Source organism: Loxodonta africana, chromosome 8, assembly GCF_030014295.1.
Source record: "Loxodonta africana isolate mLoxAfr1 chromosome 8, mLoxAfr1.hap2, whole genome shotgun sequence".
In the NCBI taxonomy this organism is placed as follows: domain Eukaryota; kingdom Metazoa; phylum Chordata; class Mammalia; order Proboscidea; family Elephantidae; genus Loxodonta; species Loxodonta africana.
Window position 1 is genome coordinate 34,679,966 of NC_087349.1, and position 18,185 is coordinate 34,698,150.

The following is an 18,185-nucleotide window of genomic DNA, read 5'->3' on the forward strand; positions in this document are numbered from 1 at the left end:
TAAGATGCAACAACTGGTCCCAACCTACCTGGAGCAAAGGAGAATGAAGAACACCAAATACATAAGGAAAATATTAGCCCAAGAGGCAAAAAGGGCCACATAAACCAGAGACTCCATCAACCTGAGACCAGAAGAACTAGATGGTGCCTGGTCACCACCAATGACCACCCTGACAGGGAACACAACAGAGAGTCCCTGATGGAGCAGGGGAAAAGTGGGGTGCAGAACTCAAATTCTAGTAAAAAGACCAGACTTAATGGTCTGACTGAGATTGGAGGGATCCCAGAAGACATGTCCCCAGGACTCTCTGTTAGCCTAGAATTGAAACCATTCCTGAAGCCAATTCTTCAGTCAAAAATTAGAATGGACAATAAGATATAAAATGATACTCGTGAAGACAGATCTTAGCTCAAGTAGATACATGAGACTAAATGAGCAACTTCTGTCTGGAGGTGAGATAAGAATGCAGAAGGGGACAGGTGCTGGTTGAATGGACATGGGAAATCTGGGGTGAAAAGGAGGAGTGTGCTGTCACATTATAGGGAGAGCAACTAGAGTCACATAACAAAGTGTGTATAAATTTTTGTATGAGAAACTACCTTGCACTGTTAACTTTCACTTAAAACACAATAAAAAAAAAGAATGTGTTATACACGGTGTATGAGGAAAAGAGCTGAAGATATGACCTACATAGGCAGTGGAAAGGATTCAAGTCATTGGATTGAGTAGAGTGCTGCACATGAGGAAACTGAACAGTATCGTAATGGAGGATGTATCTCAAAGATTTATCTTTCAAAGGATGTGTTTTCCCAGGAATTTCTGGCATATCTGGCACCAATATGCAATTGATGTTTCTGATACATGAAAACCAGTGTTTTCCATTAAGTACAGTTCTCAGCTAACTTAAAATACTGAATACCTATTCAGTATTTTAAGTCTCGGAAATGCTGGGAAAGAGTAAAAATATAGTTCATAACAATTTTATATTAAGATTTAAGAAGTCAGTCAAAAAATTAACGAGATCATAGGTGTTTCATGTTTGTGTTTCTTCTATAGCATTCAAGCTAGAGTACAGGGAAATTTATAATTCACACCAGTACTCTGGAGTGACTAGTAGAAAGTGGTAGTACTTATTAAGTCTATTGATATAAACTTAAAATGATTCTGCATAGACACACTAGTTGAAGCTGTGTGTTAAGAGGAGAAATATGAGGAAAAGAAAGTCAATTTGTATGAGACTGGAATGTTAGAGCACGTCTAGAGAAGAGGCAGAGCACACGAAGAGGATAGGAAGTCATTTCAGGAGTTGAGAAAGGGAATTAGAGATGTCAGAGCAGAAGCAGGAACAATAAGACATTTTCCTCTTTTTCCCTCCCCTGAATTCTTTGAGGATTAACATCCCTCAGCTCCATATGGTTCTTGTGGAGCTTCTACTACGGCCACAGGAATAGACATGGCCTGATCTGAGTAATCATGGTGGACCAAAGCAGATCCCAATAAAAGGCCTTTCTGGGGATTTACAGAGAGTTACTGGAAAGAGAAATTCTCTTTCTCCATGATTCACAAACTGTAAGAATGTGACTCAAGCTATTAGTAGCTATATTCTCTGCCAAAGAGAGAGTATCTGTTTGTGTTAGGAGAAAAACAGCCTGATGCATAGAAAGAGAGATGGAGAGATGGCAAGATTTCTGTCTACCATTTCAATGCTACCTAATAACAGATGTATCCCGGGTCCTCTCAATTATCTGTGCCAATGCATTCTCTTTTTGCTTACGTGAGTTTGAATTAGGTTTTTCTTACTTGTACCCAAAAGTCTTGACTAATGTAGGAAACAGTCGCCAAAGGTATCATGTGTGAGAAGGAAGTCAATAAGATTGAAGTCAATAAGATTGAAGAATGATGAAGTGAAAAAGATTGAAGACAGAAAAAAGATCATTGTCTTTGACTTTTACTCTTTATCCGTAATATCTGAAAGTGTACTTGCATTATGCTACAGAGGGTGAAACAATCGTGAAGTGCTCTACTGCTACCCAAGAGGTCGGCCATCTACTCCTGTAAAGATTTACAGCCTAGGAAACCCTATGGGGCAGTTCTGCTCTTTCCTGCAAGGCCATTATGAGTCACAGTAGACTCAGCAGCACACAACAACAGAGGGTAAAAGCTGGCTTTCAAGGTATTTATTCAACACCATCTAGGACTAGAGAAACACACACATATACACACCTACATGCACACATACACACAGACATACGCACACACAAGATCTCTAGATAGTTTTTGTTTACAAATAACAAGCCAAATTCCCAGTATTGTAATTCATCTAATTTAAAGTTCTAAAAAGAAAGTGTTTATGAGCTACGTAAGAAATTTAACTTCTGTTCAGTCTAATTATTCAGTGACTAGGAAAATGTTTCTGACTTATAAACTAAAGTTATATACTCTTCTTTCAAAAGTAAGGTAGTTAAAATAAATCTTACATGTGGAAAACATACATTTATAAAACCTAAAATCATCACTAGAAATGACTCTATCTAATAGACCAACTAACAGTTAAATGCACAGAGTTAAATGGCTCATGCCACTTTTTGTTAAAATTTGAAAAGTACCTAAAATATAAAAGATAATTCATATAGCATGTCTACTTCAACAATATGGAGAATAGAAACTGTCTATATTGAGGGAAATAAAAATACATTCAAAAAGGCTTGGAGAAACTATTTTTCTCAGTTGGGATTGTCATGTTGAAGGCAGATCCACTGAGTTCCCTTGCTCCAGGTGATGGAATTAATCACTGCCTTGCTCTCTGGGGCAAAGCAGGAATCTCTTTCTTACTCGTAGGACACTTTTGCTTAAAAAAAAAAAAAAAAAAAACTTATTATGACTCAAAAGTAGGCTAATGTGAAAATTTAATAATTTCTTCACATAAAATACCTCCTAGCCTGAATCTAAATCTACATTAGTGGGCATCCTTTGCTTGCATTTTGTAAATGAGAATTAATTGTGCCCTTCTCTTTCTTTTCTAGGACCAGGGACTTCTTGAGCCGGCCCCTTGGAATATTACAAAGTTTGTTATGTTCTTATTCTCTGGGCATCAGGAAGCCAGTCTGGGCACTTTTCGCATAGACAATTCCATTTCAGAGCCAGGGAGCATGATTCTCATTCTTCGTTACAAGTGTAACATGCTTTAAGAAATTACAAATGTTGATTGAGTTTTCTGATATGAACACATATTCTAGCACTGTGCTTGTTGAAGGGGAAGGTACAGGGAACTAAGAACATATATTTAAAAAATTGCACTGCCTGAATTCTAAATGCCTAATTTTCTATGAAAATGACTTCTAATTAGCTTGGTCATGGCTCATCCAAATGAAGTGAGAGGTAAAAATGTGAGGCAAAACACACCAAAAATTGTCTCTTATGTAGCAATTATTCTTGGCAATCTTTCTAGCTTTCTGTAAGTATACTAATGACTACCTAAGAACTATTTTTTTAACCCCTTGCCCAGAAACATTCAGTTTGCAAATAGCATAAGACACAGAGTGCTAGAAGTGTGCCAGAAGAAAACAGAGGTTGGTTGGCCCTGCCATGTAACTAGGAAAACAGAATCTACAATTCACTTTGAAACTTAAAAAAGGACAATAAATTAAAAAGTGTCACTTACTATTTTGTTAAAGGCATATAAAAAAAAATCTTTTTTTTTTATAATACAGATAAAAGGCATATAAAAAGATAAATTATATATCAACTAGTCTTGATGGCTTTGAATTATGGTGTTGGTGAAGAATATTGAATATACCATGGACTGCCAGAAGAAGGAGCATAGCTGTCTTGGAAGAAGTATAGCCAGGATGCTCATTAGACGTGAGGATGGTGAGACTTCGTCTCACATACTTTGGACATATCAGGAGGGGCCAGTCCCTGGAGAAGAACATCGTGTTTGGTAAAACAGAGGGTCAGCAAAACAGAAGAAGACCCTCTACGAGATGGATTGGCACAGTGGCTACAACAATGGGCTCAAGCATAGCAGACTGTGAAGATGGCTCAGGGCAGGGTGGTGTTTCCTTGTTGTACATGGGATTGCTATGAGTCAAAACTGACTCGACAGTACCTAACAATACACGTCTCTCTCATATGCTAAATACTCTCAAATTGGGGTCATCTCAGCACCTTGCCAATAAAACAAAATATGTGAAAACAATGAAAAAGAAATGTTAATAAAATAAAACATTGTTGATACATGCCTATTTACAATATGTGTCACTAGGTTAAATCAAACGAATGTATAATGATAGATAATTTAGGAGTATCAGAATGGGATAAAACTATTTTGTACTAGCTTTGAAAGATCTCCAAGACAAACTGCTGAGTGGCAAAAAAAAAGACATAGAGTAACATATATGTGGAAATGTACATGCATTAAAAAGTACCTGATAAAGCACATAAAACAGTTAACAGTGCTTCTGCGGTTACCTCAGGGGAAGTGAGTAGACAGAGAGAGTTGGAGGTAAGAGAGAAACGTTCATGTTTTACTCTGTACACTTTTGTATTGTATTAAATCTTCTACACCGAAAATGTATTCTGTTATGATATGGGTGCGTATAATAATTTTTTAACCAGTATCAAACTACAGTCACATAATCATTCCATTATATATTTATCTATAGATATATACTTGCATAGAATCTCATTTTTATAAAGATTCTAACATTTTAAAGAGTTTAATTTGCTAAGGAATATGCAGATGAGAAAACGGTTTTAAAAATCTCATTGTAAGCTGTCTTCTATGTATTTTGCTTTTCCCTGTGCGCCAGGTATAGTGTTCTATACAGAGTGGACACTCAAAGATTTTTGACTGACTATCAAAAAAAAAACTAAATTAAGGTACATGTCATGGCGCAATTTAATGTTTAAAAAAAAAAGTTGATTGTGATATACCTGTGTATATATATACTTTTTTTTTCGAGGAGGCTTTTTAAAAGGAATAAAAATAGTAGCTGAGTTATAATTTTTTTCAAAATTAATTGCTAAAGGGTTAGGAGAAGCTCCTTTCTTCCTCTATTTATTTAATAAATAATTATTGAGCATCTACTCTGGGCCGAGTGTGGTTCAAGGTCCTAGAGGTTCAGTGATGAACAAGACTAAGTCTTTGCCCTCATGGAATGTGCACACTGTGATTGAACACAAAAATAATACTGAAGATCCTAGAGACCCAGCAAATGGCAACACAATAGCATGATGGGTTACAACCTTGTGGTAGGCCTTGATCTGGCCCATTTTGGGCCCAATGTTTTTTTTTTTTTATGAAGTAAGGTAGAGGTCGGAAGCATGCAATATGGCACAGTGAGAACTCCAGGTGGACCTTAATGCCAATGGCATTAGTATATGAAAAGCAGAAATCCCTGGCTCTAGGTTCCTCTGACTTGATGGATCCCTCCCTCTGCAAAGACTGCATTGACCACTGAAATCCAGGCCTCTGTGAGAGCAAGATACATTCACCCCATGGTTCCCTGATCTCACAGGATATCTGCCCTGCTGGCTTGCTTGGTGAGTGGTATAAATCAAGGAGAAATGAACCTTAACCTGAGTCCCTGTTATTCTTTTCAAACTTTGAACTTGGATCAGCATTTGTGTTCTGTTCCAGGCTCACAACTCGCCAAGAGAGACAACTTTTAATTTAGCTCTTAATGTCAGCTGAAATTATTTTCACGAGCCTTTAAATAAAGGTATTTATTAGGCAAGGTCAGAGTCAAAAGAGGCCCAAGACATAACAATTTTTCATCCCCCAGTATATTAAAAATCAGGGATAAAAAAGATCATTACAAAAAACTTGAGATATTTAAATTATTTATAGATGACCAATTAACCCTTCTAGCACACACATACAGACACAGACACCTCATTTGAAATAAAAATGTTCAAAGTCTAAGTTTCATGCCATTCATGAAAGCAAGGTCCAGAGTAAACGGCTGGTACACATGAACCCTACCCCATCTAACAGGTCGGTGAATATTCGTTAACACTGTTCTTGGTGGTGATTTTGCAGAATATGCAGAAGTGTTCTATAGGTTGTCATTTCTTATTGCCAATTTCAGAAAAAGTGAAGGGCACCTTAAGTTGTGGTTCCATTAAGAAAATTCTACAGAAGTCAGAATAATCTAGAGAAATGAATAGATACTGTATTCTTCAGACTGGCAGGTCCAAAACACAAAATCTTGTACTGAAAACACCCTGGAAACTTCCTAAAAATATAGATCATCAGGCACTGCTCACAGGATACTAATTCAGCAGATAAAAGATGGAATCTAGGTCATTGTGTTTTTAAAAAAAGCTCTTCAGGTAATTCCGATAAAAGGAAAAGTTTGGTTACAGTTGCCTTTGACTAAAGGTCTTCAATATGCATTATTTCAACTGGTCTTTCAGTCTACTATTGTTAATAATTTGGTATATCCTTCCGGTCTATCTTCCCAAGCATAGATCTTTTGTTATGTAGTCAGAATTGCACTGTGATTCCATTTTCTTTCTTAAAGGTGAAATGTACCAATATTCAATATTCTAAAAATTTCAAGTTATTTGATTCCTCAAAATGGTAATTATGTAAATAACTTACATTATATTTATAAACTAAAAAACAGAAGCATGGTACCAATTTGCAATAAAAAAAAATGCTAAATAAGGCAAGATAGGCTGGGACTGTTGAGATTAGTGAAAAGTAGGCTGATTTGAAGATTCAGTGATGCTGTTAGCTAGCATCCCTAAAATGCTCAACAAATTACATGGAAAGGACAGAATTATGATGGCTCTTCTGTATTGAAGGTAAAAGAAGTTTTAGACTGACCATAAAGACTTTCAGAACATGATTCATAAACCTGAGAACGTGGTTAATCACCTTTTACACAAACTGGGATGGTTAATGAATTCTATTTTTTTATGTTTAGAATGAAGTCCCTGCGTAGTGCAAACATCCATAAGGTTGGACGTTTGAGTCCACCTAGAAGCACCTCAGAAGAAAGGCTTGATAATCTAAGTCTGAAAAATCAGCCATTGAAAATCCTGTGTAGCACAGTTCTACTGTGACACACAGGGGGTTGCCATGAACTGGAGTCACCTTGACATCTAGTTACTGGTCATGTTGAGAATAAAATTTAAATACTCAAGAACTCATGGAAGAAGTAATAGTCTTTTTCTTTCTTTCTCTATATTACAAAAAAACTATCTCTTCCAGGTTTTTACATGGAAGTAATTATTTTCCCATGTTTTTTACAATCTTTATAAACATGCTTTATTAAATTGAATTTAATTCCTAAACAATGGGAAGAAAAAAATTGTTTGTTCCATTGAACCCATCAATTACCAGCAAACAGGATGACTTGTGTTCTAAAAATGGATGTGCTTAATATGAAGAGAAAAGACCAATTACCATAGGGAATTGTAGGCAGTAGTAGCTGCCTTGTTTACAGAATTTTCTAGGGCAGGGAAACACTGGGTTGGGGCATATAGTTAGGCTCTTGTAGGAGTTATATAGCAAACACGAAACTCATTTAAGGTCACTTATAAATTCCTTAAGTGTAACTATTCAATGAAGATCCAACTTAATATGTATTAACTCTTCTCCAATAATGACGCTAATAGAATGTTTTTTAAAAAAAATACTGAGAACATTCCATAGGATCTAGTCATTTTTAATAAGATTGATACTAGACCCCAAATTTCAGTTGAATGGTTTTCTTTATAGTCCTGTCCTCTCATGTCCAGGAGCTTCCAATTCCCCCTGTGTGCAAGACAGCATCAGAGAAACACGCCTGATAGTCTGAAATATGCATTTTTCACCCAGATGTTTTAATCGCATGCAGACACCATCATTGAGTATCACTGGTAATTGAAGAAAGGCATTACTTTTCAGTGTGAAGGTCAAATTTCGGCTTTTATCTCCTTTCGTTTTTGTCTCATTTCATTTTATCCTGTATTATGACAGGAAAATGAAACAAAAGGAAGTTTACACACATTTTATTTTAAGTTCCAGTTTATGTGAGCATCAAACATGAGTGTTTTATTTAATTCTTCAGGTTGATACCTTTCTGGTTTCCTGAAATATAATACCCATTAATCTCTGTTTGCAGACACCTTGAAATATTTATTGAATAATACAATACAGATTCTGAAACATAATCTTCTTTTATGAATACTGGCACAATTTCACCCAGCTCTGTGGAAGATTTAAGAAAAATGCAGGGCAAGATCAGACATTGTTTACATCTCACCTCCAGCAAGATATAACTTTACTCTTGGCTGACCTTTAAGCAAAAGCAATGGTTATGTAACCAAGTAAGCTAAAAACTAAACAGGAAAAGACAAGCAAGGGGTCACAGAGCTGGGAATGAACTACAAACTTACACTATTTGTTAAACTTAGATTTTTATCATGTTGCTCAGAGAAACACGAAAGTTTCCTAAATGGAAAAATGTGACCAATACTGCTGTCTGAATGTATACACAAATATTTCAGTATTTTTAAAAAGTTATTTAGTTCACTATAAAATGCATTGCAGTATTTTGTAATGTTAAGCAGCATTAGTCATCAACAAAATAAAATTTTGAACAAACTGCACTGTATCTTCACATAAATATTGGCTTATAATTAATGTTCATGGTATGCTGTTCACAAAATTTGCATTCTGAGGTTGTTCTTCATTTAAACAAATTTTCTTCGGAAACTTTTAAGTATAGCTTAATCAAGAGGCAGAAGAATAACTACTTATAGTCGTTTTTTTTACCTTTATTATTGGCTACATTGTAAGTTCAATGAGGACGGGGGAGGGGGTAGGGGAGAGAAGCAATTTTCCAAGGAGGGAAAAAATCAAACTAAAAGAAATAGTCCAACCTAGGAATATAGTAAGGCTTGAAAGATATTGTTTTCAGTAACATATAAAGACATATAAATGACTGGCAAATAATAACTTACTTTTTGTGTCCCCATAATCAGGGTGTCTTTAAATTTTTAACAGAATTGAATAGTCATCTACTAAAGTTTACTTTTCCAATGGAATAGGATCTTTAACATATACGTATAAGTTATTGTGTGCTGTTGACTTGATTTCAACTCACAGTGACCCTATAGTAGACTTTTTAATCACTTAAACAATGGGGCTATAACATAAATAACTGTTAAAGGAATATGGAAAAAAAAAAAAAAGAGACAAAATTGCATCAAAACATATGAATTGAATGACATGCTAGGTGCTGAGTGTATGCAGATAAACAGGACACAGGTTGCTTACAGGATAGTGTGTGAAGATATAGACATGTAAATAAACAACTAAAACACAACAGAACATGTGTCATGACATGCGAAATGATATCCAAGTACCTACTAGAGGCATCTAAGAAAGACTTCTTGCCTAAGGAGATAAAATTAACCAAAGGGAATATAACCCATTGGAAAAATAAAGGTAGCTTGATTTCACTAGAACAATGGCTATCTTTTTTTAATGACTATTGGAAGGTAAAAGGTGAGGCTGAAGTAGGAAGCAAATCTGAAAGAGCTCTGTAGGCATGTTAGGGAGTTAGAAACCTACTCTAAAAGAACAAAAATAAATCAAGAAACATACCAAAGAGTTTTAAACAGGAGACTGACATGATTGCATTAGCATTTTGGGATGATCTCTGGCTGCATTTGGAGAATGGGTGGAAGGAGAGCAAGAGCAAAGCTGGAGAGGAGTTGCAGCTGGGAACTATGGCAGTAATTCAGGTGAGAGGTTGTAATAGCTGGGGGAGGAGCAAAGAACATGGATTTAGAAGCTGTTTCAGAGGTATTGGGTTGAATATGCTAAATGAGAGAAAAGCAAGATAGTCATGGTAGTCACTGAAATAGGAACATGGAAAGAGGAGTACGTATGGGGAGTGAAGCTGAATTCACTTTTACACCTGGTGCCCTTGAAGAGCCTGATGTGGATGTCAAATGAGCAACTGGATACACAGGTAAACCTGGATAGAAGTTATAGAGTTATGACATGGAGATGAGATGAAAACTTGTCATATTTCCAAATAAACATGCAACTCAGAGAACACTACCCTTTGAATACTTACATATAATGTTTTTACTAAAACAATAATATTTGAATCAGGAAGGTAGAAGATGATCTAACCGGAACATCCTCTTGGGAGAGGCATTGGAAGAATATCAATGAAATTTAACAAAAAACAAATAAGTAAAAGAAGGAATACATGAAGGTTACTACAGTGTAATGTAGTGGAGCTAAGTCCAGAATTTATTCTTTCCCAAAGATACAAGACCTGGCAGGTGTTTTTCTGTTGCTCTTGTGTTTGGTTTTTCTGTTTGTTTTTATTTATCAAGTCAGTTGGTCTTCGTAAGACCACTCAGCTTTTACAGTATCCTAGATGATTTGTATTAGAAACCAGCTGTAACTCTCTCTTTCCTGTGGAGGAAAGATCCATAAATTACAACTCAGGTTATTTGTCAGTTATGTAGTTAAAAAATTCTTTGGCAGATAGGATTAAAGTGTGAGAATTGATCCTGAACTCCAGCTGAGGGGCCTGTGAAATTATAAAGATAATATGTTCAGTACAACGTCTCCTGCTGCCTAATTTAAAGCTGCTGGGTAGGAGGTCAGTGGAAAGGAAAGGCAGTTGGATGGCATGATTTGAAATATTTTAAATAAATGTTTTGTAAGAGACTAAAGTCTTATGTAGAGGAATGAAATTTTTTCTAAGCAGAACCGTCATCCAATCATTTGATTTACGAATGAAAGATCTCACTTAGAGTCTTGAGTCTTCTGGTCAATCCAGTTTTCAGCAGAGCACTCTTTTCAATGGTATAATTTTTAATGCCTTATCTAATCTTTTGTTCAAATGACTAATAAGAAAGGCTTTATTTTTCTTTTTGCAATTTTCTCTATAATATGTTCTGTGATCTAATAATTCTCACATACATAAACTTGCTTACAACCTTTTACAAGGATACATAATGATTTTATGGGCATATTTGCTGCTCAGAAACTACCCTCAATTTCTTATAGATCCCAAAGATGTCGTATTATATATCGGCCAGGTGAACCAAAACAAAATAAAAAGCCATACAGGCAGGTGGCTTAATGCCTGGTTTTTCTTTAGAGGTGCCAGGTGTTCAGAAATGGTTAACATGCTCGGCTGCTAACCGAAAGGCTGGAAGTTTGAACTCACCCAGAGGCTGCTCAGAAGAAAGGCCTGGCAATCTTCTTCTGAAAAATCAGCCTTTGAAAACCCTATGGAGCACAATTCTACTCTGACACACACGGGGTCACCATGAGTCAGAGTCAACTCCAGGGCAACTGGTCCTAACTACGTACAAAAGCTGAAGTTCTTTGGTTGATTCGTTCCAGAAGAGTTTCAGGTATTTACAAAGATGCATGCAGTACAGCAAAAGAAAAATAATTCCAAACTTGCATGAAGAGAAAAAAGGCAAATTAAGGAGGTAAGGAAGAAGGAGCCAGGAATGAGGGCAAGACGTAAGACGCATGAGGTAGTACCCATTTGCTAAAGAAGAACCCAAAATGTGATCTAAGCTCTTAACACAAAAAGAAAATCCTATTTAATTACAAAATTGACAGTATCCACGAGGGGAAAATGAAGCATTAGTGCAGAAGTCCTTCAATTCTTGATTTGAGATCTGAGAGGAAGAGAGAGGATCTTTTATAAAGGAATGAACAATAAGTTCACATCATTACAGGACACGTAGCAAGGAGTTTTCCCTGCTGTGTCTAATGATGTGTCTCATATAGGCGGGTGGCCTAATGCCTGTGTTGTAAGAGGAATCTCAGCAGTGGGAGAGAATTAGGTGTGAAATTATCAGTATGACTCCTGGCCAGTAAAGGTTGAGAGCTCCAAGTGTATCACTGTAGTTTGTGAGTGAAAAACAGAAGATAATAAAACAAACAATTCAGTGTGTAGTTTTTATGTTGTGATTTGTTTTATACAAACTTATTTTAACAACCAGGAATAACCAAAGTTCTAAAGCCCTAAAATCCAACTATGGCAGAGTGGAGAGGGCACTGGACTTAGAGTCAAGAACCTGAGTTTGAGTGCCAGCTCTGCTAACCTCCACCAGTGTGCTGGGGTTAGGTACGCAGGATCCTACCAAGGTCCCGCTCCACATCTGTACAAACGAGTTAATAATACCAACTTTAGAAGGTATTTGTGAGGATTAAACATAATATTGCACGGAAACAACTTTTCATTATATTATCTGAAATACCCTTTGTATTATCTGAAAGGTTTTTCAATTATATTTTGTAGGTATGTTTCATATATATTGAACATTGTTTTTAACTACCCCAGATGGTAATTTGTCTTTATGTGAATTCACACATAGTTATGTGAAGAGACCCCAATGGACATTTAGTGTAATTATCATTAGCAGTAACAAGAGTCAAAATTATTTGAGTTCCTGGAACGTAAAAATCAATGCTTTAGATGCTTGATATCTTTCATCTTATTTAACCTTAAAAACAACACTTACGAAAAACAACATTATAATTCTCTCTGTTTTACAAGTTGAGAAGTTAAAGAGGTGAACTTACTGAGCTGGGACTGGAAATGTGAAGTCTGTCAAAAGAGAAGAGACCAAAGCTAAGAAAAATCCCATTAGGTGGGTAAAGAAAATAAATATTTAAATACAGAAAATGTCTGTTACAAAATAAGATTAGATACTTATAAGTTAATAGTATTTATTGTCATCAAGTATAGAAGTCTTTTCCAAGAACATACTTGGCTAATTAAAAAAGATTATGTTGGGTATCCGGTAAAGATTTTCAGTGACACTGTTCAGCATCCCAATCTTTAATGTCCGAGGCACTGGGAGCTCAGGGTACACCACCTCTGTATCTGGTGACAACAGGGTCAGCCACAGCAGGAGGCTTGTATCAGGTCCCCAAAGGCTCCTGAGCCTTAGAGCAATGATGCAGTCATCCTGCTCAGCTCCTAAATGGTCATTTTTGTTGTTGCTATCACATATATTTTGGAAAGAATTTTTTTTCTTTCAAATTAGAGAGCTAGTTTTTATAAATTACCCCAGAAGACTGTTCATATTTATGTGAATTTACAATTTTTTTTTTATTAGAATGGACACCAATTGCTTTGTTCATTTTTGCTCAAACTGCTTTCCAAGCAAGGAGACAAGGAAAAATAATGATCTTCCTTTGCTTCTGTCTACCAAAAAACCCTGTTGCCATAGAGTCAATTCCAAGTCATAGCTGGACCCTACAGGACAGAGCAGAGCTGCCCCATACGGTTTCCAAGGAGCAGCTAGTGTATTCGAACTGCCACCTTTTTGGTTAACAGCCAAGCTCTTATCCACTACACCACCAGGGCTTCTGCCCACGGACTGTGAAAATCCGGAGATAACATACACAATAGAATGTTGAAGAATAAAATGACTTAAATAATATGAAACATTAAACAAAGGTAAGACATTATTATTCATGCCCATATTATTATGGGCAAAGTCTGCCCATAAGATTATGATAGGTAAAATTAATACAATGTAACTACAGAGAAAGAATAATATATGTCATAGCATAAACATTGATTTAATAAATATTACAAATAGCATTTGAATATAGTGTAGTAAATACATATTGGAAACGCTGGTGGCGTTGTGGTTAAGTGCTACAGCTGTTAACCAAGAGATCGGCAGCTCAAACCCACCAGGCACTCCTTGGAAACTCTATGGGGCAGTTCTATTCTGTCCTATAGGGTCGCTATGAGTCGGAATCAACTCGATGGCAGTGGGTTTGGTTTTTGTTTTTTAAACACCTATCTATAAACACAGTAAACATATTTATCATGCTTGGTAAAGTAGACAGCCATTGAAAAAAGAGGAAGACCCTCTAGGAGATGAATTGACACAGTGGCTGCAACAATGGGCTCAAACATAGCAACAACTGCGAGGATGGCGCAGGACCGGGCACTGTCCCATTCTGTCATACATGGGGTTGCTATGAGTCGGAATTGACTCGACGGCACTTAACAACAACAGGAAAAAAAATACATCAATAATAATCTAGTATTTTTTATTGATCCATTATTTTTAAATGCCTGAGGAATATCATTTTGTCTTTATGTTACAGTTGCTATAAAAGCCAATTGCACAGGAGATTGGTTCTGTTCTGATTTTCACATCATCACCCAACCATCCTTTTGGTTTATTGCTAGGAGCTAAGTATCAAAAGGAAAAGAATGTACAGACCCTAGAGACTTAATATCCAGTAACAGGACCAGTATGAATGCTTAAAAGAGAAATAAAAATAAATAACAATACAGGTTTGCGTGTCTTACATTCCAAATTGCGGATTATCTGTCTTCCTGATTCTGGGTCATACCAGTCAGCTCTGCACTGACTTCTGAAGGATTCCAAGAAAACTAGCATTATTTAAATATGGAGATAATTAGTAGGATACAATTTCAGCAGAAGGAACAATAGTGATTCATTTTTTAAACAGCCCGATTTCAAATTGTTTGTGTTTCTTTTACTTCTCAAACAGTGAGAAATAACCTGTTGCCCTCAAGTTGCTTCTGACTCACAGCAAGCCTACAGGTCAGAGTAGAGATACCCCATAGGGTTTCCCAGGCTGCAATCTTTATAGAAGCAAACGGCCACATCTTTCTCCTGCGGAGCAGCTGGTGGGTTTGAACCACCAGCCTTTCGATCAGCAGTGAAGTGATTAACCGCTGGGCCACCAGGGCTTCTAAGTGATAAATAGAATGTTTAAAAAATTTCCCCAGCTATTTAAAAGTTGTATTAGTTGGATTTCCGCCACTGGAGATTTTGACAATTAGATTAAGGGGGGTTTTATACTTTGATGTGAATTCAGTGGGTATATTTTTACCACCCAAAAGAAAGCACAGTTATTCTGACTATCTGAATCATTACCATCTTTTTATTGACATGGAGATTTGACCAAAATAAAGTCCCTATTTCATTGTCAAAAGTCGGAGAGGAGACGGGAGAACGACTTTCGTTGCCATCTATATGTAGATTTAAAAGTCTCTGAGAGAGATGATTAGAAAATACAAAAATATTTTACAGTGGTCAAAATATAATAGTATTGATTTTGCAGGTACAAGATCTTAACACTGGTATTAATTAGGTTTCCTATTAGCATTTTAGTATAGTGAATTTAGATAATCTGTTTTAAACATTTCAGGAGTCTGCCAAAATAGGAGTTTAGGGAAGCAGTGTAATGGTTAAATGCCCAAGCTCTGGGATCAAAATGTTGAGATTTGAATCCCCTAACCTACTAGAAGAAGTACAACCAGAAGGCTCCTTGGAAGCAAGGATGGTGAGACTGCGTCTTACATACTTTGGACATGTTGTCAGGAGGGATCAGTCCCTGGAGAAGGACATCATGCTTGGCAGAGTACAGGGTCAGATGAAAAGAGAAAGACCCTCAACGAGGTAGATTGACACAGCGGCTGCAACAATGAGCTCAAGCATAACAACGATTGTAAGGATGGCTCAGGACCAGGCAGTGTTTCGTTCTGTGGTGCATGGGGTCGCTATGAATCGGAACCAACTCGATGGCACCTAACAACAACAACAACAACCTGCTAGGTGTACAACTCTATGTAAATGTATTGGATTCCAGCTTTTACATTTTGAGGGTTCTTTAGAGATTTTGACATATGCTTAACTGCTTCTCACATTAAAACATCACTTTCTAGACTCGAGCCATACTGGTGGGATTTTGTGGGAAAGGGGTGCACGTCATCCAAACATGAGACGTTGTGATTCTAAGACTATAACCTCAACATCAAAGAGGCACGGTAGACACAATACTGATGTTGGAATTTCCATTTTGGGAAGAGAATGCCTGTTCAAGACTGGATCTTTTGGGAAGAGAAGCAGATTCATCTTACACAAAGTATAATTATAAAAATTCAAATTATGAAGTTGTAAAATGAAAATTAATTTCAACCTTAACTTCTATAGACATCTAATTTGGATGGACAGAAGAAGTCTATGTCAGAGCTGCTCACATTGATTTTGGAACGCTGTCCCATTCTTCTACAGAAATGGAAGCCCCGTGACATGGCTGCCATCTTGTGGCTTATAATCAAGCAGGCTTTGGAACAACTCACGGTGGCCACTTCTTACCAGAAATCAGAGAATTTCAGGCCCCCTGTGCCTGAGACAAGGGCAGAGACTTAGAGGCAGAAGTGGCTCATGGAATCCAAATGCTGCAAACGTGTTAGCTACAGAAGGCTGAGAGATAGGGGTCTATTGGGAGGATTCCCCAACCTGAGGCAATCATGACTTGATTTCTTTGAAGATTTCCTAACTGTCCTAGGTTATGGACTGTGATGTATAGCTAAATCAAAAAGAAGGGGCAAGAGTTCCACCTCTGTGTTTAAATTGTAAGCTTTTCACCACCAGGCAGTAGAAACTTGCAAGACATATCTTATTCTACTCCAAGGTTCAGGACCAAATTATAGCCAAGATTTAGTAAGCAACCTTGGACTTTATTGTATCCCAAAAGGATCTTGCCAATTCTCTCTGTGGCTGCCTTCGCCACACACCACAAACAAGTTTGAATGATGGCTCTCAGGACTGAGATGCTGGGAAGAAAATGGCAGGCTAAAAGGGTGTTCCAGTATCTAATAGCTCAAGGTAAGCTGATTCTCCAATGGTCAAATGGAATTCTCTAGAGTCAGTCCCAATTTGGATTGAAGGCCAAGTGCCCCAATTAAGTTTTATTAAGGAGAAGTGAATTATAATGAAATTCCCCATAAGGAACTGGCTACTTGCCATAGCACTTAGTAGACATCAACTATCAATGAAATAAATTCAGTAACTACATGAGCTGGGTGTTGAAAACATATATTTTTAAATTATTGTTATTTGAGGAGTAAGGAGAGCTAAGCGACAAGTATCAGAGAAGCTATGAAAGGATGAAAATTATGTAGGAAATGAGGCGATTTTGGAAACACTGCAGTGAGTTATGAAATTAGGGTACATTTAATGTTCTGGAAAAGATACAAATGAAAATTAGAATTCTCTATCAATGCTTTGGCTTGGGTCAAATGTAACCACATACAATTCTGGAGTCTGAATCTGGGATATGGAAGACTCACAGAGTCCTACCTACTTGGCGCAAGTACTGGATTAGGTAGATAAACCAAACAAAAAAGAACCAAACCAGTTGCCATTGAATCAAACTCATAGCGACCCTATAAACAGAGTAGAACTGCTCCATAGGGTTTCCAAGGAGCAGCTGGTGGATTCGAACTAATGACCTTTTGGTTAGCAGCTGAGCTCTTAAGGACTGTGCCACCAGAGTGCCTGAGTTAGGTAGGTAGTTGACATAAATTACTCCATTTACTTTTCAGAACAACTTTATAAAGAAGAGAGAGGTAACTTCTGTATCTCTCCACTAGTAAATGGCATAATCAAAATTTGAAATTAGGGTAGACTGACTGAAGCATATGTTATTTCTACTACACCAAGAAATCATGAGTAACTCTCTTTGCTGATGTATGTTTCTTTATTTTGACTAACTAGAAACTGACTTTCAGAAGCAACTGACAGTAATTAACAATCATCAGAAGTAGCAGCTTAGTAAAAATTATTACCATGTGTATCTGGTAAATATTCTCCATCATTCAGGCAAACAACACTAACGACCACATCAAATAGGTCAATTCGTTCAGATTCTTTGGCTGCATCTTGCAGCTCATACACCTGGACTGGTCACCAGATGAAGTATTTTCAAAAATTAAACATTTCATAGGGTACATATGAACTTTTTTCTGACCAACTCACTTCTGTTACTATTAATATGTATCATTAACATTTTTTTTCAGGCCGAAATGCTTTTTACATGTTATATAACGAAGCAATGAAATATTTTTTACCAAGTTTTTTTTTTTTTTTTCAAGTGCTGGAGCAGATATAAGGGTCCTTTTAAGGAAAAATAAAGTTCTTCCCAAAGGTACTTCCTTGGCCCGCCCACTTCAGTGTGAATGGGCAAGTCCTTTGTATGGAAGAAAATACATTTTGAGTTTTTAAACTGCTAAAACAGGGTAAAATTCTGCATCAGCTCTGGTGGCACAATGGTTAAGCAGTTGGTTGCTAACTGAAAGACTGGCAGTTCAAACCCACCCAGTGACTCTGCAGGAAAAAGACCTCGAGACCCA